The sequence below is a fragment of the Equus asinus genome, chromosome 22 (assembly GCF_041296235.1).
Source record: "Equus asinus isolate D_3611 breed Donkey chromosome 22, EquAss-T2T_v2, whole genome shotgun sequence".
NCBI classification, from domain to species: domain Eukaryota; kingdom Metazoa; phylum Chordata; class Mammalia; order Perissodactyla; family Equidae; genus Equus; species Equus asinus.
In genome coordinates, this window is record NC_091811.1 from 56883707 (window position 1) to 56905789 (window position 22083).

Below are 22083 nucleotides of genomic sequence, written 5' to 3' on the forward strand. Positions count from 1 at the left end.
AGTTTTATCCCTGTATTGGCCCTTTGAATTTAGAGAAACCTTTTCCATGGCTCATGACTAATACCGTAGCAATATTTGCTAAATGTTGCATTTATTGCCTTTTGACTGCTTCCTTTCGATGTTATCACTTACTTTCATTAAATCCTTTTTTATACTTGTGCATATGACATCTCATCATGAGACTATTTATGAACCATGAAAATAAATATTTGGAAATCTGGCATTGGACATTTTTATCTTGTTTATTTTCACATTTTTTGCAATGAGAGATATAAATTTTATTACTAGAAGAATCTAATGCTCATATACTATAATACACACATTTGTAATATAAATTTTACATTTTTATGTTTTGTCCTTATTTTCTTCACAGTTATAAATATGGAAATGTAGCAGGTGTGCATTTAATGCCAGGAGTGCAATTTATTTATAGGACTGAAAGAAAAGTGGAACAGAAGAAGGAAAATATGAATGGTCAAACAAACCACTGGTGAACACACAGGACAGTACATAGACATTGAGATATAGTGAATTTATAATTGATACACATTAAAATAGTCATTGAAAATATTTAACATATTTCAGTAGAGATTTGTTGTCCACACAGCTGTCTAGTTGATTTTAACTCCTACTGACTCTGTGGACAACAGAGCAGAACCCTGCCGGAAATTTTCGAGCCATCCTCTCCCCTTCTTGTACTCTATCAGACAATGCTCTGTTGGGATTCACGGAATTTTCATGGCCAATTTTTTGGAAGTGAACGACCAGTTCCTTCTCCCTAGTCTGTCTAGTCTGGAAGCTCCGCTGAAAGCTGTCCACCATGGGTGACTGCTGGTATTTGAAGTATCGGTAGCATAAATTTCAGCATCACAGAAACAGGCAGCCAGGACAGTGTGACACCCAACAGATGGGAGTTGTGGGTCTCAGCCCAGGAAATGAACCTGTGCCGGGTGGTGAGAGCGCTGGATCTTAACCACTAGCCCACCATCAGTAGATATCGAAACCGATTTTCTGCTCATGAAAATTCTATTCCTTTGCCTTTATTTTGTATTCATATAGTGATTCTTTTCATATTTTGTTTCTTAAACTCTTTAGCAATAACACATGTAACAATCATTTTTTGTGATTTTATTGATTACCAGGCATTGATTTTACACTTAAACTATATCTTTTTTCCAAACAGACAACAAAAAAAATTTATGAGGTATTATTCTTCAGCTAAAGAGTTTGAAGCAGAAAGAAGTTAGTTAAGTATCTTGCCTCCTCCACATGTGTTGTTGTGAGCACTGCGTCCTTATTGATTTTCTTAGAGGAAACGGCATGAGTTTCCATCTCACAAAGCATTGTATTTCATTTGAAAAATCCTATGAGACATTTTTCTTCTCAATAACACCTTTTCTCAGACTCCTAGATGCTGACTCGGCTGACTCTCTTTCTTTCTTGATCACGCTCTCATTTTCTTACTTCCTACTTTTTTTTGTTCCTAATTCCTAATCGCTCTCTAGCTTTCTTCCAGGTCTCCTAATATTTCACTTTTAATTGAGACTGATTTATCTCTATTACACTTCTGTCCACAAGCTAATAGGACATCTGCTTTTTAATAATGTGTCAAATTATCTCCAAAGTATTCTGAGGTTGATGAGTGACTATGTTTTAAGGCAATGAAACATACATAGTTCAGCTACCAGGATTCACTCTTCTTAAAGAGTGGAGGAAGAATTTCAATTACAAATAATATTTTGTTGTAACGTGTTCAAAATCCAAAAATAAAATTTGTTAAATAAAAATGGCTAAAGGATCCAAATATGTTAAGACTTTCTTTGAAAACCTGAATTGACATCATATTGCTGAATAATTCCAGAGCATGTTACTAATTAATTCCAGTGATGTATCATCATACTCTAAAAGTCTCCAGCAAGATGTCTGATTGACCTCCCGTTTACTGAGTACCATCATTTCATTGAGTTATTATTCTATAAAGTGAGTTTATAATCTCAGAAGTGTATTTTATTGAAAGATGATGTTGGATCTCATATATTACCAGGTGTAACCCAAATAGTTAAAACAATTTTTTTATGAAACTAATATGGATTTACGTCATTTGGAAACTCCTACCATTAGGAAGCTCAAAATGCAAATCTTAACAAAAAGAGTTATATTGACTTAATGAAAAGTCAATATACATAAAATAAAAAGTAGTTTTCAAATGGCCTAATGTAAAATAAAAGAAGAAAAAGGAACATTAATCAAATACCTTATAAAATATTCAATTAATTATTTGTCATCCAAAATTATCTAGCTATGTTGAAATACACATTTTATTTGAACATTGTTTAAATCTAAGTCAATATTATGTCCATTATATAAATTGCATGTGTTTATGTTGGATAAAATATTTAGTTAATGCTTCTGATTGCTGTGACATTGAAACCATTCTAAATTATTTAAACTTGTTTATTCAAAAAGACGTATTGAATACCCACCACATGGCAGATGCATGTTCTAAATGAGGAGGATCAGTGACTTCTGTTAAATGTTGAACAACTGCCTCTCAGAGGGTGGAGGTGAGGAGTAGATTTGTCAAGTTTGTCAATTTCTATGACGTGAAGTCTCCCGTGATGGCAGATTTCAAGCTGCCCATTATGACCTTACTGAATGCAGAACTGAGGAGAAACACACACAGTTGGCTCTTGGGAAGTGGTATAGGTGGGCTCCACACACCACTGCTGAGGGCACACCATTTTGTCCATAATGCAGGCAAAGATCCCTGTTTTCATGGGGCGAGGGATATGAGAGAATATAGAATAAACAATGAACATAACTCATTAGTAAATTATATAGTATCTTATAATTTAATAAGTATTTTGTAATGGAAGAGAAAATTAAAAAAAAACTTGGAAGTGGGGAGCCACTGTAATTTTAAATCATGTCATTGGGGTGGTAGGCCTTATTGAGGTGACGTTTGGACAGAGACCCAAAGGAGATGAGGTTGTTAGCTATGCAGATATCTGGGAAAGGAGAATTGCAGATTTAAGAAACATTTAGTGTAAATACAGTAAGGCCTAAGGAGGAAAATCATGTTATTTACAAATAAAGACATGTTTCTTCCTTCCTGATACTTTTAAATATAATTGTTTTTTGTCCTAGTGCCCTGGATATAACTTCCAGTAGAATATTGAATAAAAGCAGTGGTAGTGGGCATTTTCATCTTGTAAATGATTTTACCAAGGATGTTACTGTGGCTTCACAGATTAAGCAGGATGTTTGCTGTAATTTTTTTCTTATGAATATTTTCAAATATACACCAGGATAGAAAACTTGAAAAATAGATCCCATGTACAGGTCAAGCATATTCGATAAATACAAAGATTTTTCATGTCTGCTTTACTTGTCTTTTTTAGGTTTTTTTCTTTTGTTGGTGTATTTTAAACCCAAACCTAAACATCATACCTTTCACTCCTATATAATTTCAGTATGAATTTCTAAAATACATGTTTCCTTTCTTGCTTAACCACAATGCAATTTCCACAGCTTGCAAAATAAACAGAAAAGTTCTCATTATCGTTTAACACCTTGCCAATGCTTGTATGACCCAAAATATCACTTCATAGTTGACTTGTTCAAATTAGAGCCAAACAAGCAGCATACAGCATACGTGGCTGTGATTACCTATGCAGGTATTTTATGCCACTGATTTGGTCAATGACCTTTATCAGGTTAATAACGTTCTGTTCTCTCTATTTTACTAGAAGATTTTTTAAATCATAAATGGCCACTGCATTTTATCAGAGAGTGTGTTTTTCTTTCTGTTTTACTTTTATTTCTCTTTCATCGGTTAATATGGTAAACTCCACAAATAGGTTTTCTAAAGATAAGTCACCTTGGAATAAAGTCATGTGTAAAATGAAGTAGTAGATTTGCTGATTTCTTTTAGTATTCTGTCTTCTATTTTATGAGTCAAATTGCTGGTGATTTTTCATTTCTCATATTATCTTTTGATATTAAGAATGATATCAAAGTCCACAAAGTAAGTTAGAAATATTTACCTCTTCTTTTCCTCTGGAAATGTTTTATAAGATTATTCTCATTCATGTTCATAATAAAAAATAAAAGTTGGAGTTAAATTTTAAAATCTCACATCTACTATTTAATTTTCACATTTTAGTCAAATTATATTCTAAGTGAAATAATATGTGGGTTGATGTTTATAGAAAAATCTAAGACAGGGGTGGACAAACTACCCTTCATGGGCCAAATTTGGCCCATCATCTATTTTTGTAAAAAGTTTTATTGGAACACACCGCAGCCCATCTGTTTATACATTATTTATAGCTGTTTTCATATGACAGTGGGAGAGTTGAGTAGTTACATCAGAGACTCTATGATGGCCTGCAAAATCTAAAGTATTATTGTACTTCCTTTTACAGAGAAAGTTGGTTGACTGATGTTGATAATCAAAATGCTCACACAGATTCCAAACATTTATAATAACCACTAAGGAGCTGGTATAGAATTTGATAGAAAGCCGGGTCATCCAATAATATGAGCATAGACTTCCTCATATCTTTGGTAATAACTTTACAATTCTTTTAATTCTAAGATCTACAGCTATCTGCGCTTTATGGTATATATTTATTGAGTGATTACCAACCGATAATTATCAATCAAGTCAAACTTTAATATTTTCAAATGCTTCGAGTTTAGCTTAGAAACGATAGTTCTGGCTAAAGGAAGAAAACAGTAACTCCATGACTTCCCAGCAACAGTGGACTTCCTCAGTATTTAATCGTGAACTTTTTTTGTTTGTTTCTCAGTAAATCATAGATTGAGTCTATCAATTGAGTATATATATGGATATCACGAACAATTTGGCTCAACTGGTTATGATTATAGTCTGTTTTCTCTTTTCAAGAAAAAGAGTTAATAAGGGCAAGCCCAGTGGCACAGCAGTATGCATGTTCCACTTTGGTGGCCCGGGGTTCACTGGTTCGGATCCCTGGTGTGGACATGGCACTGCTTGTCAAGCCATTCTGTGGTAAGCGTCCCACATATAAAGTAGAGGAAGATGGGCACGGATGTTAGCTCAGGGCCAGTCTTCCTCAGCAAAGAGAGGAGGATTGGTAGCAGATGTTAGCTCAGGGCTAATCTTCCTCAAGAAAGAAAGAAATAAAAAGAGTTAATAAAAGTTTAGGATATTTTTGTGTATCGTTCATTCTCATTTCAGCTTTTTATTTCACGGAAAACAAAAAAAAAGTTTCAGGGTGAGAGTTGTCTGATCTTGTATGATCATTGTAAAAATTCTAATCAGCAAATTTTCCAAGGCAGTGTCGTATTCTCATGCATAAATTAGAGTGAACATAAAAGATTATTTTCACAAAAAATCATTCTCTATTTTATATACAGTAAGACTTATTGTTTGCTTCTTTATTCCTATCTATATGGCTTATCACTTAAGTAATTAAATGTATTGTATGTGTAAGCTATTATATTCAAATAGTAATAAATATGAGAAAGTTATAAAACTCTTAGCTATTGATTATCAAAAAAAGCAGCTTAACATCAAGTATTTATTTAAATATACCATTGAGCCACAGCAAATGTAGTTGTATCTGATATCTAGGAATATTTATTTCTTCATGCTTTTGTTAAGAAGTGGTATAGTGTATACGTCAATTACAGGGTTCCAAAAGATAGGGGGTTATTTGACAATTTTCCCTAAGCAAAGATGTAGTCATAATTGTTTTGCAAACTGATAAATTATATGGTACAGAAACTTTAAACTGGGTAATGAAAAATGTTTTGATTGCTCAAGAAAATATAATTACGTTATTCTTTTAGTTATACTGTTTTTCACATAGTTACTAAATGAGCTACAGTATGGAGAAGATAGATCTGTAATGTTCTAAGAAAACTGTCAAATTATGTTTACAGTGCATATGCTAAATTAAAAATAATATTAAACATGATTTAATATTTCCTAAATTTCCAGAAAGAGTGTTTCCTTGTCAAATCATAAAACAGTTCTTCCTTGCTTGCTTTCGTTCTGTCTCTTTCTTTCTTTAATTTTTTAAGAATTATTGCGAAAAATTGGAATTAAAAAATGTTTAGTAGAAGGAAATGAGGTCAGTTTCATGGATACAGGGTGAAAAGACCAGCCAAAGGAGGTAACTGCATGATGAAGATTGGAATTTGAATTGGAAAAGGAATATATATACATATGTATGTGTATATTTTCTTTTTATATATGTAATGTATATGAGAAGAATTAGAATTTGAATTTAAAAAGTTATCTATATGTATAAGTATGTATACAGAGAGATGTCTATATCTGTATCAATATGTATATCTATATTCAAATATCCTTAGTAAGCTGCTGGCAATAGAAGTGTAGATAATGATAAGTAACTCTAGAGACGCTATGTGAATATTAATAGACGTTTGTGAAGCCCTGTTTTTCATCTAATTGCCCTTCATTATGCCTCTAATTTATGACAGCACTTTTATTTTTTCATTTGCTTGAGAAGAATACAGTTTTCCTTGCTATGTCCCTGAGGGCTCGCTTGACTTGCTGATTCCTTAGGCTGTAAATAAAGGGGGTCAGCACGGGAGCTACTGAGGTGTTTGCAATTCCCTTGCTCAAAGACACTCTGTCTTTGCTTATGGATTAATGTACATAAAATATAGCTACCATAAGAGATGGAGATGACGATCATATGAGATGAACACGTGGAAAAGGCCCTAGTCCTCTGACTAGTAGAAGAAATTCTTAAAATGGTTCTGATGATATATATGTAAGACAGAATTATTAATGCCAAAGTGAACATTATGGTAAAAACAGCACAAGAAAAACCCACGTTCCCTAGGAATTTTCTGTCTGAACAAGAAAGATGTAGTAAGGGGAAATAATCAGAAGTGAAACAGTCTGTAACATTGGACTTAGAGTAATCAAGCTGTATGAATAGCGTGAGTGATGGGAATATGATGAAGAATGAAACTAGCCAGGAAGCAAAGACAAGGAGTGTGCAGACTCTCCGATTCATGATGGTCATGTAATGCAGAGGCTTGCAGATGGCAATATAACAGTCATAGGACATGGCAGCAAGAAGGTAAAATTCAGTGACTCCCAAGAGAATGTAGAAAAATAGCTGAGTCATGCAATCATTAAAAGAAATGTGTTTATCTCCTGAAATAGTGGTGCCCAGAAACTCAGGGATACTGACAGCTGTGAATGAAACTTCTAATAAAGAGAAACTTCAGAGGAAGAAATACAGGGCGCCTGGAGGTGGGAATCCAGCATTGTGAGGGTGACAATGGTCAGGTTCCCAGTGATGCTGAGCATGTGGGTGATGAGCAGAAAGACAAAGATCACCACCTGGAGCTTTGGGTCATCTGACAGTCCCAGGAGAATAAATTCTGTTATTTCTGTCTGGTTTCTCATTGTTAGTTGCTTATTTCTTTTTCTCCTGCCAGACCTCTGCGAGAAAGCACAAAGAACAAACCTCAAGAGTGGCTTAACACATATCCAAGTGTGGAGCCATAATATGGCTGAAGTTGTATGTCATTTCACCTGCAGGGGAAATGTAAAGCAAATTGATAATGACAATGATCCTCTGATTTCCTCTATTTTACAGGTGATAACTTTTTGGTTGAGGCAGCCTAAAAAAACTCAATATCACAAAGCTTGAAGTGGTTGGGCAGGGATTTGTTCCTAGACTTTCTGCCTTCAAATGTCACCTGTGAACTCGCAGAGATGTGCTCAGGCGGTCCCTTCCCAATAAGAACCATGGTTCTGCTATTGCCCCAGTCCCTGTACAAGTTTTCTCAGTCAATGTAAGTTAAAAGTTCAATTACATCGAGAGTCCTCAAAAATTGGAAATATACTTTATTATATTTTTAAGTGACTGCTTTGTCCTCAGCCATCTATCAAGTTTTGCTAACACTCACTTTTCCCACCTCTTACTACTACCTTGTCAGAACTCAGAAATACTGAAGTCATTGCCATGAGCAACCTCAGATGTAGAGGTAGAGGGGAGAAAGAGGGGGAAAATAATTTAAGCTGGAGGGGCTTAAAATTCAGATTGATTACATCTGAATCCCTGGCAATATTTATGACATTTCTGCCAACCTATGTATCATTTTCATGAACTTTTTTAATACAAATTATTTATTTTTCTATTTAAAATAACCATCATTATTATTATACTGAATAATTTCCCTCTGTTAAAGAGTTACATAAGTGCTTTCCAAGGAAGCCAGGGTCATAGTTTCATTTCTGTATTTGTATGTTTTTAAAATGGCAAGTTTTAATTTTTCTTTTTTTAAAATAAAATTTAAATCATATTACCATCGATATTTTGATAAGGAAGAGTGAGGATATCTAGGTTAGAATCCAAGCCACTTACTAGATCTGAAAATCATTTAGTCTCTCTGTGCTTCATCCATAAATACACAGTTACTCCTCTGTATATGAACCCATCTCATAAAGTTTTTGTGAGCATTAAATGAGTTCATATATGTGAAGCATTTAGAAAGATGCTTAGAATTTAATAAAACCCTGATAAGGTTTTGTTCAATGGAGAAAATGTTCCCTAACCACTGAGGAGAAAACCATGAGATTAAGATGGTGTCCTGTGTAAAAAGCTGTGTCTAAGATAAATAGTAATGAATAAAATTAGCGTTAAGAAAGTCACATGGAAACAAGGACAACAACAAAAAAATGACGTACAATCACCTGATTGTACAGTACCTGTCAGGCATTCTAGATAAGTGAATCTTAGACTTGTTCTTCCACTTTGCATATCTGGTGACCTCTCTCACCAAGGTTTATCTGACTTCTCCACCCCATCTCTACCCTCATCCCACCCACACAGGCAATCCACTTCTCTCATCTTCAGCTGGGGTTCGATCACCACATTGGAGGCATGGGAGGTACTTGAAGCACGTCAACATTTCTGCCAATGGCCACGTCATCTCTCTGCCCCTCATTAGTAATAGTAACCTGAGAGTGATTGTGAAGCTTTCATTAAACAAAATATATGTATGTAACTGGCATTGTGAATAGCAGATTCCAATGACGCCCAAAATCACCTCTTTCCTTATTCCCACAACACTAGGTTTAATACCCATTGTATGAGTTCCATGAGAATCTTATTCTTCTCACTCCCCGACACATACTGTGCTGAAATCCCCTGTGTACTCACTCCTGCACTACTCTGTGCATTTCTGAAAGTTAGGACAGAGTCTTTCGTTCCAAGCTATTGCAACATAATTCAGCACGTGGTATAGTCACAGTAGACTTAAACACTTGTCTAATTAATTAGTTAATGTTGAGTTTGTCACTAAATCACATACTGCCATCAGGTGCAAGTCTATTTTATGCCAAATTCTAGGCTGTATATTACATAAGTTGTACCTTTGTTTTGCAAGATGCATTTTCCTATTACCTACTTTTCAAGATGTATTTATCTACTGTGCCTAAATTCCCTATATTAAGTAAATTTATAGTAAATTTATAACAAAGGACATGTAAAGGAAGCCAAATTTGTTGATATATAATTTAAAAGAAAACTTCATAAAACATTATTTGAAAATTACATTCCTTAAATTTCTTTACATTCTTCCTGTCACTTAAATTTCTGCTGCTGAGAAATATCACTTTTCCTTCATGAGGTCTGCTTTTCATTGAAAGCAATTTTTCACAAGTTTTTCACAACACTCTGAAGTCACAAAATGCATTCTCATCAAATAGACAAGATTTAGTTTCAATCTCAAGATTGAAATTTCTGCCATAACTTACTGGCATTTGAGATGCAGGTTTTTAAAAAATCTATTATTTTATTACAATTCCATAGTGAATAATGTATCACTGCACTGCGTTTTTAATCTTATTTCAACCTTTTTTGCAAGTTTGTTTTCATCTTAAGTTTCCTGTTAATTTTCAAACTTTTCTGAATAATGACACCAGGACTTACGCATTTTGGCTACTGATTAAGCCTGTGAAGGAATGTATGAAGAGCTGTGAAGAAAGGTTAATATTTAATACAGATATTGGAAGGATTCGTGTGAAGATCACTGAAAATGAATACGTATGTAGGCAGTCTTCTAGGACCAGAAAACAAGCTTAAAGAAACTCTAGCAAAAGATGACCCAATATCACAGAATTGAGGGTGGTATACTATAGTTTTTGTGTAAAAATGTTTATGAAACCTCAATGGATTGTATTCATTTACCAAGGTAAATAAGCTCGATAAAAATTATCGGCATTCATTCATTCATTCGTTAGCCTTTTGAGAGAAATAAACTTCAATGTTTAACAAGGCACATATGATTCCTAGAGCCTTAAGCCCTCTCAAAGATGTAGGCATGCAGAGTACGAAGGATATCTCCAAACATTTAACTCCTATTTCAAGCTTTCTGAAAAATTTCATATTTGTGAATGCTGATCCATATTTTCCCCTGGAAGAACATGGTTTATGTTATTAAGCTTTATATTTCCTTCCACCCATTTCATCAAATTAAATTCTTGGGACTGGCCGAGTGGTGTAGTGGTTAAGTTTGCATGCTCCACTTCTGCAGCCTGGGGTCCATGGCTTCATAGCCCGGGTGTGGACCTAGTGCTGCACAGCGAGCCATGCTCCAGTGCTGTCCCATGTACAAGATAGAGGAAGACTGGGAGATGTGTGAGCTCAGGGACAATCTTCCTCACAAAAAATAAATTTAAAAAATCAAAATAAATTATTGCTTACCTTCAAGAATCCCTGAGACAGACTCTTTGAGCTATTCAAAGTGAAAATTAATAATAGTATTTCATATTTGTTCAATAAGATGGCTACAAAGCATCTTCAAGGTATCATTCTGCAAACACCCTTATATCTCGCCTTTCCGTAATCCCTACCATCAAGCTAATATTAATAATATCCCTTTAGATAAACTAGATATTGATGATTTATTTGATGCCTAAGGTGAGAAAAGGACTCCATATTAAAGGATACATTAGGTTTGAAGGACCAAAGGATGTTCCTTTGACAGACAGAAATAAGAGACTTAGACTGGTTTGATTCTATTTCTGGTGTGTTTTGTTGTTATTTTTGTTTTTAATGTTTTACGTTACACTGGGTGGAAATATCTCATAGTAATGCAATAAGTTTGAAAGTCTAATTGTTTCAACCTTTTCTATATTTACTAAATTCTCTCTTCTTCTGTTAAACCCCATTAGAGGTCATCAGAAAAAATTCACAAATCAATCTCCAAACCAATGTGCTCTATTGATCATATCACCCCATTTTTTTTCTACTTTATGAGTTTAAAGAGTTGTTTAGAATTTAGGCTAATACATTAGATGAAAGGAAAATTGCTTACTTTAATGCTGTGGGTAACATCCAGTTCAGCTTCATAATTACTCTCAATTTATTTTGGGCACTGCTCAATCATTCTGGGCTTTGGGCTGTGACACAGCATTCCTTTGAGAACTTCTCTTAGCCTGACTGAAGCAAAGACTCATCAGGAGAACCCATCAAGTGGTTGGAAGGATTGTTTTATTAAATACTTTTTACTCCTTTTTCACAATTATTTTAGATGACTATTTCCCTGGAAAAATCTGAATAATTTGTTTCTTCATTTCATTAATGATATACAGATTCAATTCTCAGCCTGCATACAGTGTTCATGGCATCAAATCAAGAGAAAAGAGAGATCATTAAGTCACATTTAATAACAATTTCAGAAATAGTAATGCTCATATCTGTACAGGTTTATGGCAAATATCAACTCATAACCGCATGCTTTCCGTTCATTAGCTAGTCACTATAATTTAAACAAGGAAAGACAAATAAAAATAATAATAATATGGTATCAAAACACTATTAATTTCTTATTTATGACAATCTAAGGTAAATTATTATCACAGAAGGTGTATGGAGTTGGAGAAACAGATTAAAAATGAGCTGCTTACTGGATTTGTGGCTTTGGAGGAGTTACTTGATTTCTTTAAGCTTCAGTTTTTTCTGTTTAAAAAGGAGCTGAAATTTCAAGGATATTTTTGAGAATTAATTGAAATAATATAAATGATATTACTTTATAGATCATGTGGCACTTAACATTCTTTAAGAAAAGCTCTTTTATTTACTTTATTTTTTCTTTTAGTTGGAACTAACTTTGGGAATGATATTCATAGTAATTGTGATTTAGCAAAGTCATTATTTATTCCGGTGAAATAGTAAGGACTTTTTCATTCATTTAGCCCCTATAACACACCTACGAAAATTTTATCTTTATTTCTCAATGAAGAACCTGTCTCAAAGAAGTTATTTACCTTGGATATATTCATATAGCTAGTAAATGTCAAATATAATCACAGACTACCTGAAATTAAAATCTATTCTCTTAAAGTACTGCATAGTTTATATTCAATTAGAAACGTACAGTCACATGGATAGTAATTTCCTATCTTTTAAATAAAGAATGAATAAATTGACATAATTAAACTAAATATGCTAACCTCTTTTTACACTTTTTAATATATCCACTTGTGAAATATAACTCCAATATATTCTGCTTAATTTGGTTAAGAGTTGAGCTGATATGTAATGAATCAATGATAAATTTTGGGAGATGTCCATTGCCTTCTGTATGTCCAACTTAGCTCTGTTTTTCACACAGACTCACTAACACTCAGAGTTGCTGGAATATGAAAAATATTAGCAGCTGCTATTGTTGTAATCCAGGGAAACCAGCATTTCTGAAAACATTTGTTCTCATTGAACAAATTTACTTTCTATTTTCAATGTTTTTACCTTAAATTTCCCGGTTTATCCAGAAGGGATATATTTCTTTGACTACAGAGAGTGAGAAAGGAGCCAATATATGAAAGAGAATAAAATACCAGAAGGTGTTTTAAAACTCTCTGGTGTGGTTTCTACATAGATTTTATGTAGCATAAGCCAGTTAATTTTTTTATCTATTCTCTCTCCCCCTGGCTCTAGGGGAATAATTCAGTGAATCACAATTGCCAGAAGAGGAATATATATGAAACACTAAGGAATATAAAACATAACACACATTAGTATTGAAATTGGAAAAGGAAGCTTGGAGGACAGTGTTCAATGAGGAAGAAAAAAAGTAACAGCAGGCAAACAACAACACTAAGAGTCAAGTTCGGTTCCCTAAACATTATTTTTCAGCCAGAGATTAGCAACCAAGTATCTTAATTCCTGATTCAGATTTCTACCCAACTCTCCATGCCATTTTTTAAACTGGTAATCTATGACATTGTACTAAGTACATTCATTAACTCCATTATTTTTAATCTGCCTCTCAATAAGAATTTTTTGTAAAATATTATGATAATATTTTATACACTTTTCCCACTCACTCTTGTTCACTAAGAACGGTAGTTGAAGAATTTCCTATCTTAATTGATTAATGTTGTAATTTATGGCAATCAAATATTAAGAATTACCATCTTCCCTTTCTAGACTATAATAAAATCATGCCCAAATCAGATAGCGTCAGTGAAAAGGTCAATAAAATTCTGCACGTCCTTAGCAAAAGCCACAGAAAATTTTCGGGTCTTTACAGAGTTTCAAATGTGTATAAACTATAATAAACACAAGTTTTTGGTTTGTTTACTTTGTGTCATTTTTTCCAATCTGGCTACATTATTCGTTATAATAGTTCAAGACCTCAAGCAAGTTACTCAACTCTCCTGAACATCAATTTACACATTTGTAAAAAAGAGAAAATCAAGTCTAATTTGCCATATAGCTGTGAAGACTAAATAAGATCTGGTCTAGAATATACCTAGTTTAGTATATGGCACAGAATAAATGCTCTCTATATAAGAGATATTATTACTTATGGAATTCTTATCAAATTTCAGGAAGCATTAGACTAATAGAAGTTGCCTAATTATTCAGATAATAGATAATAATACAGATAAAGAGAGCATATGTCATAACACATCTTCAGTACAACTAAGAAATATAGGATATTATGAGCTTCAAATTATTTGTAAGTAGGAAAATAAATATCCAAGTCAATCAGATGAGTGAGAAAAATTGAACAGATACTGCAGATAGTGTGCAAAAATATGGTTGTTGCTGATATTTAATTTATTTCATATCACTTTAAGAAAGAAACCATTATATTGGTAACAGAAGAAAAAATTAAGAATAAGTTGATTAAACAATTTACACTCCTTTAGCCATTACAGTATAAAATATTTTTGATACAGAATAATTAGCAAGGTGACTTATGCTCTACAGCCACTGGTTTTCTACTCAGAATTGTAAATCAAGGATTCCACAGGGCCTATAGATAGTTTGAACGGAAGATACAACATTGTCTCTCTTAGATTAAAAAGAAGGCGAAACTGATCATCAGGGAAATGCAAATCAAAACTATAACAAGAAATCACCTTACACCTCTTGAATGGCTAAAATCGCCAAGACAAAAAATAACAAATGTTGGAGAGGTTGTGGAGAAAAGGGAACCCTCATCCACTGATGATGGGAATGAAAGCTGGTGCAGCCACTATGGAAGATAGTATGGAGATTTCTCAAAAAATTAAAAATAGAAATAGCATATGACCCAGCTATCCCTCTAAGGGGTATTTATCAAAGAACTTGAAATCAACAATTCAAAGAAACTTATTCACCCCTATGTTCATTGTAGCTTTATTCACAATAGCCAAGATGTGGAAGCAACCTAAGTGTCCACCGAATGATGACTGGATAAGAAGATGCAGTATATATATATACATACAATGGAAGACTACTCAGCCACAAAAAAGACAAAATTGTCTCATTTGCAACAACATGGATGGATCTTGAGGGTATTATGTTAAGCAAAAAAGTCAGACAGAGAAAGACAAGCACCATATGATTTCACCCATATTTGGAAGACAAACAAATACACAGACAAAGGGAACTGTTTAGTGGTTACCGGGGGGACGGGGGCTGCAGGGGGAACAGAGGGTGAAGGGGCACACTTATATGGTGACTTCAAAGACTAGTGTACAACTGAAATTTCACGGTGCTGTAAACTTTCATAACCTCAATTTAAAAAAAAAAAGAAAGCTTAAGCAAATGAGCTCAGTGTTTCAAGTATCTGAAGTGGATACAGGAGGACATTGTGGAAGTTAAAATTTCATTTTTCCCTTATTGCATCTTCACAATGACATTCATTCATATTAATACACACTTTCATCTGTTTCTTGAAAACACTACTTTATGAACCAAGTCTTTGAAAGCTTGTTTTACTTGCTTGTTCCTCAGGGTATAAATAAAAGGATTCAACATGGGCGCAATTGAAGTGTTGAGAATAGCTACTCCTTTGGTCAATGATGCTCTTTCCTTTGCTGGAGGCTTAGCATACGTGAATAGACAGATTCCAGAAGAGATGGAAATGAAAATCATGTGAGAGGAGCTTGTGCAGAAGCCTTTTTCCTCTGGCTAGCAGATGGAATTCTGAGAATAGTGCTAATGATGCACAGGTAGGACAGAATCACTAACGCCAATGTCAACAGCAGAGTAACAAAAGTAGAGTAAGAGCCAGTCATCTCTAAAAGCCAACTATCTGAACATGAGAGTTGTAAAATGGAGAAATAGTCACAAGAGAAGTGATCAATTACATTGGAAGCACAGAAATCTAACTGGAAGATAAGCATGAGTGGTGGGAAAATAGTTAGAAAACCTCCTAGCCATGAACTAAAGATGAGCAGAGTGTAGATTTCCTTGTTCCTGATGGTGGTGTAATGGAAAGGCTTACAAAAGACAACATAACCATCATAGGACATAGCAGTTAGAAGAAAAAATTCAGACATTCATGGAGATGAAGAAAAATAATTGAGCTAAATAATTATTATAGGAAGTGGTCTTGACTCTAGTAATGGTTGCCCCTGTGGGGGCCTGGAATTGGCCACCCCAAGATATGTCTCTTTGGCACGATTATTTGAGGCTGGTTACTTTGCAGACAGGAAAGCAACTGAAAAGTAGAATTTACTTACCCTTTGTAAGAGACATTTACATTGTAAAGGAAATCTCCACCTGTAAAGATATCTCCCTCTACCAGGAAGAAGGGGGCATGACCTTATCTCTAGAAACTCTTAATCAATGGGGAAGGCAAGGACTTAAATCTGCATTTGTTTATTGTGCTTGTCTGGTAACCTCCTGTAACTGACTCCCCCCACCCCCAACATCCTCCTTTGTCTTCTAGCTGGATATGATGTTTGGGGTGGTGGTTTCAGCCATTTTGGTGAGTTTCTCAGATTACCTCCCATGTATACACTGACAAATAGAAATGGCAAGCAATAGGATATATTGGAGTACATGAGGAAGCCATTTGGTGTAAACCTAATTTGGCCTGACTTTGCTTTTTTCCAAAAGGGCCTGACTGTGGCCATTGAGCAAGCATTGTATATCTGCTTTAAAACATTTACTATGGCAAGAACAAAGGCCCTTGAGATAAAGGTGCAACTTTCCTCCCCCTCCCAACCTTGGCATTTCCTTAAGGACTAAACATCTTTCCTTAGGCTAGGAACTGATTGCTGTGCTCACCTGTGACCACCCAGCTTGAGACAATAGACTTGCCTCCTGCTACGCCCACCAAGACAGCAGACCCACTACCTGCTGTGTCCGTCAAGCACTGTGCCAACAGGGCAATCTTGTGACTATTGTGGGAGGGACGTTTCAATCATATGTGAAACATCCTGTTTGGGGGTATATAACCGCTCTCTGCACCCCACTTCTTCGGTGCCCTTTCTTCCTTTGGGAAGAAAGACCCCAGGCCATGGTCCTCATAAAGCTTGTTTAATTTTCTCTTGCTATTCTGTCTCATGTGAATTTAATAAGTTCTCCAGCCAGACGAACCCACATTGGGTAGAGGAAATGTCTTCCTCCCCTACACTCCCAAAAATCTGAGGATAGAAACACTAGTGAATGTAATTTCTAAGAAGGAGAAGTTCCAGAGGAAGTAATAAATAGGAGTATTTAGATGACAGTCTATCAAGGTGAGAATGATGATGGTTAGGTTTCCAGTGACATTTATTACATGTTATAAATAAAAAGATTAAAATTAAAACCTGAACCTCTGCATAGTCTGATATTCCCAAGAGTATGAACTCTGTAATCATTATGTGGTTTCTCATACTGATTTTTTTTCTTTAGGCAAAATTCATTGGTGAAAAACCAAACAAAAAGAAAGAAGACGTGAATTGTACAGGAATCAAAGATTTAAATGTTGACATTACTAGCTCCAAGGAAATGAAGCAATGGATGTTCTTCCCTGTAAGAATTTTTGCAAGATCCACTCACTCCTACTAAAGCAGAAAAATTTTACACAAACTCTACTGAAAAGGAAATATGTATTCACAGATTTAGTTATAAGTCTACTCATCAGTGACTTTACATAAAACCTCTGCAGGTACCACATTTTTCGTATGTGCAATGCATCTTTTAATTATGTATTTCTACAATATTTATTAATTAGTTTAGATATTAAGACATTGTTTTCCAGTTTCAAACATTGTGTGCTTTTAGGACTGAAATATCTAATTTTGAGTTTTAATTTTGATGCCATTTATGAAGTTTTTTTCTTATAAGGTAGAGGTGGAAATTTATGACCCAATCACAGTTCCTGAACCTAATAATAGCTATGATTATTCTTATTCTTAAAACATATTTATTTAAATATGACCAACTGAAATAAATGTGTTTGCAATCACAGAAATATAGGACTAGAATTGCCTTGGTTGTAAACAAGAGTAAAGTTCTTAATTAATGGTAAAGAAAACAGCAGCCAAAGATGATTGATTAACGTTCATAGATAGAGCTATATCAATAATATAGTTCTACAACATACTGTTCTCTGTGTCATTTTTATGTTCCTCATTTAAATTAACAGTTGACGTTTTTGTTACTATATTCACTTTTCCTTTTTACTCTTAAACTTGCTTGAGGATGAGAAGGAACTCATAAGGGAGTTTTTGATTCCAAATGGTCTCATTGCCTTCTTTCTAGAAATAATTGGAATAGATACAATTCTCTTTAAGATTTACTTTATAGAAACCACAAATTGCTAAAATGTAATCTATATGATTTTTATCTGCCTTAGTCTCACTTTATTCTTAGCAATCGGCATTTTGTCTATGATGTAGGTTTTCAATAATATTTGTTGTACTATTTTCTTTGTGTAGCACAAACTGGGTGAGTCAGCGGGTGATAAGTATCAAAGCGAGTACTGTCACTTTTTCTCTTTCTTTTGACAATCAGCATTCTCTTCCTTTGGAAATATGCACATTTTGGCCACTAACATATAAGCAAATTGGCAATCATAAGGGAAAGACTGTTACCGTGTTTTGAATGACTGCAATCTTAAAATATAAAATTAATAATAGTAAATATGTTATAGTGATAATGTGGAGATCTCTGCATTTTATTCCAACAAAATAATCTTTTGGATGGGAGAAAGATTAAAATACATGTATTGACAAATAGGGAACATATGTACTTTCTGGTAAGTCCAATGATTCCAGTCAGAAATATAATCTCAGATTTTTCCTAATTTACTTAAAATATGCAATGTAATGCACTAGTAATATACTTCAGGAAATGTGTTTTCGTTCAGTTCACCCTTGCCTCCGTCTATTACATAAAAGCCTCTCATGTAGGCAAAGTGCAGCCTTGATTGCAGGCACGTTTTCGACAGCTTCTGCTGCAAGTAAAATAAATTTTTCTGTCTCTCTTTTATCTTTACATAGAAACATAAGCATTATTCTGACCTAAACTTTAAGATGCTGCTATTGCAGTCCTGAGAGTTCTTTAAGGAAATTTCCAGGAAAGCCTGCCAAATGACTGGAAGGTAAAACATTTCACAGCTCCCGGGATAAGATGAAGATTGAATATTACCCAAAGATAAAACAATTTTACCTTGTTTGGTCACCACATTAATCCCCAAAAGACCGGAGTGAGGAAAGGGAGGGTGCAAGGAGAGAGAAGCTCAAGAGATGTAGTGATGTCATGACATAAACTTTTCTGAAAACCTAAGCAAGGTAGTCAGAGAAAAGGAGTGAACCAGCCACCCTTATAGCATCAACCTGGTTTCCCTTTGGCTGGACTTGATTTTCCTCATGTGGACGTGGCGCTCAGTCTACACTCGGGAGATTATTTATTGTCAATTCCTTTGGGGTTGTTTAAATACAGGGCTGAGACACACCACAGTGGACACTTCAGTGAGGGTAGTGCCAATGTTTTATTCATTTATACATCTCCACCAGCACAAAGCAGAATTAATGAATAAAGAAAGCATTTTAATAGCTCTAAAAGTCAGAAGAGTACTTGCGTACTTAGGGAATTAGGTTGCTATCAATTTCACATTATTAGTCACAATGCTGAGTCCCTGTTTATGCATTCATTTGCATATATACAAGTATTGATATAACATACAAGTGAGTACTAAAGTTTGATACTTCAAAATTTGCCTCCTACAGAGAAGTCCTTTTCATTGCATCCTAGCCAATACCGGATATCATAAATCATTTACAAATTTTACAAACAGAGAGACAGAAATGATGCCACAATTAATTTAATGATAAAGATAGTATCATAAAGACCAAATCACAGGGCTGGGTTTTGAGGTTAAAGAGATCCAATATCTTTGTAAATTTGCAAAATTTATTTAATCTTTCTGAGCTTCAGTTTCTCTATTCATAAAATGAGAAGACTAATAGTCCTAACTCATAGGCTATTGTAAATATTCAATGAGATAACATATAAAACTGCTTAGCAGAGTAGTTAGGATATAGTAAGGACTTAGTATATAAATGTTCTATATTATCTTTAATTTCATATTCTCCACTTAATAGAGAGATTGAACATTTTTAACATTTGTATTTCTCATCCATAAATTGCTTATTCATAACTTGTATTCATTTCCATTGGGTTTATCAGGTCTCATTTATTGGTAGGATATACTTTTGTATTATGGATATAAACCCTTGGTGTGTCCTATCTGTTGCAACATGTGTTTTCAGAGCCTAGCACTATCTTTTACCTTTTTTATAGTGTGGTTCAACTCAAAAAGATTATATAATCTATTGTGATTCTTGGTGACCTGTTCTTCTTAAGATATCCTTCCACACATATTTCAAAATTATGTAAATATTAGTTTATATTTAATACTTCTATGGCTTTGCTTTATACATTTAGATCTTTAACCAAGCCAGAATTTATTCTTCTGTGAGATAAGGATCTGTTTTTGTTGCTCTTTTGACAGATAATCAACTGCCCAAATATCATTAGGTGAGAGACAATCTGAGAGTTTGGACAGTGAGTTACTAAGAGCACCAATGTCACGTTATCCCCTCTTAGTAATGCTTCCAGCCCAGAGTTCCTCATTAACAAGATCCACAAGTATCTGTTAGCTGGCGATGGAGTTGACTCCATTGAAATATAACCTCAGTGTGAGAAACTTTCCTCTTCTGTCAATATCCCAAAGTATTTCTTGGGAAAAGTACAGTAAAGAGTAAGATTCTGAAGGCACGAGGGAACAAAAATGTTTCCTTTTGGCAATGTTCTTTGTTTAAATTCAGATAAAATTCATGTAACATAAAATTCACCATTCAAAAATGCACAAGTGTTTTTTAGTTTTAGTTTTTCAGTATATTCATAATGTTATGCAAACATCACCATTATGTAGTACCAGAGCATTTTCATCACCTAAGAAGAAACTCCATATCCATTAAGAAGCTATTCCTTTATCTCCACCACCCCCATCCCTAGACAAACACTAATCTGTTTTCTGTCGCTATGGACTTGCCTGTTCTGGACATTTCACATAAACAGAATCATACAACATGTTGACTTTTGTGTCTGACTTTCTTCACTAGCATGTTCTCAATGTTCATCCATGCTATTGCATATATTGGTACTTCATTCCTTTTTTATGGCCAAATAATATTGCATTGTATGTATATATCAGATTTTGTTTATCCATTCATCACTTGAAGGATTTTTGGGTTATTTCTGTTTATTAGATACTATGTATGATATTTCTACAGAAATTTGTGTGCAGGTTTTTGTGTGAACATTGTTTTAAATTCCTAAAGTAGAATTTCTGGGTCACGTGATAATCCATATGGTAATATAACTTTTTGAGGAACTGCCAAACTGTTTTCAAGTAGCTGCAATATTTTACATTACCATCAGCAATTTATGAGCGTTCCACTTTTTGTACATCATCAATAACACTTGTTATTTTTATTATATGTATATACATATTATAACTACCATAGTGCCTGTGAAGGGGTATTTTGTCATGATTTTGATTTGTATTTCCCTAATGGCTACTGATCTTGAGCATCTTTTGATGAGCTTTTTGCTCATCTCTACGTCTTCCTTGGAGAAATGCTTACTCATTTGCCTATTGTTTGTTGAGTTTTTGGTCTTTTTATTGTTCAATTGTAGGAGGTATTTTTTTATGTAAATTTCACCAAGGGAGTGTAAAACTTGTACAAAGAAAATGGCAAAATTCTTTTTAAAAAACATTAAAGAAGACCTAAATAAAGATATCTCATGTTCATGGATAGTAGAACTTAACATGGTTAGTTAAGACAGCAATACTTCCCAAACTGATCACAGATTTAGTGTAATCCTCATAAAAATTCCAACTGCTGCTTTTTGCATTAGTGGGCAATTCAATACTAAAATTCATATGTAATTGCAAAGGACTCTGAACAGCCATAACAATGTTGAAAAAGAGGAACAAAGTTGAAAGAATCATACTTTCCTGTTTCAAAGCTTACTAAAAAGCTACAGTAATAAAGACAGTGTGATAATGACATAACAATAGACATTCAGATAAATGGAATAGAACTGACAGTCCTATAACAGAATCATACATTTATGGCTAACTGATTTTTTTTCTTGCCGTTTTTTTTTGAGGAAGATTAGACCTGAGCTAACATCTGCCACTGATCCTCCTCTTTTTTGCTGAAGAAGACTGGCCCTGAGCTAACATCTGTGCCCATCTTCCTCTACTTTATATGTGGGACACGTGCCACAGCATGGCTTGACAAGCAGTGAGCAGGTA

The 22083-nt window shown here is 34.3% G+C and overlaps 2 pseudogenes; both read right to left on the reverse strand.

Annotated features, from left to right (window-relative positions):
* Nucleotides 1-6508: 6508 nt before the first annotated feature.
* Nucleotides 6509-7438, reverse strand: LOC106822852 (olfactory receptor 6C1-like; annotated as a pseudogene).
* Nucleotides 7439-15200: 7762 nt separating this feature from the next.
* Nucleotides 15201-18135, reverse strand: LOC106822827 (olfactory receptor 6C3-like; annotated as a pseudogene).
* Between the last annotated feature and the right edge of the window lie 3948 nt (nt 18136-22083).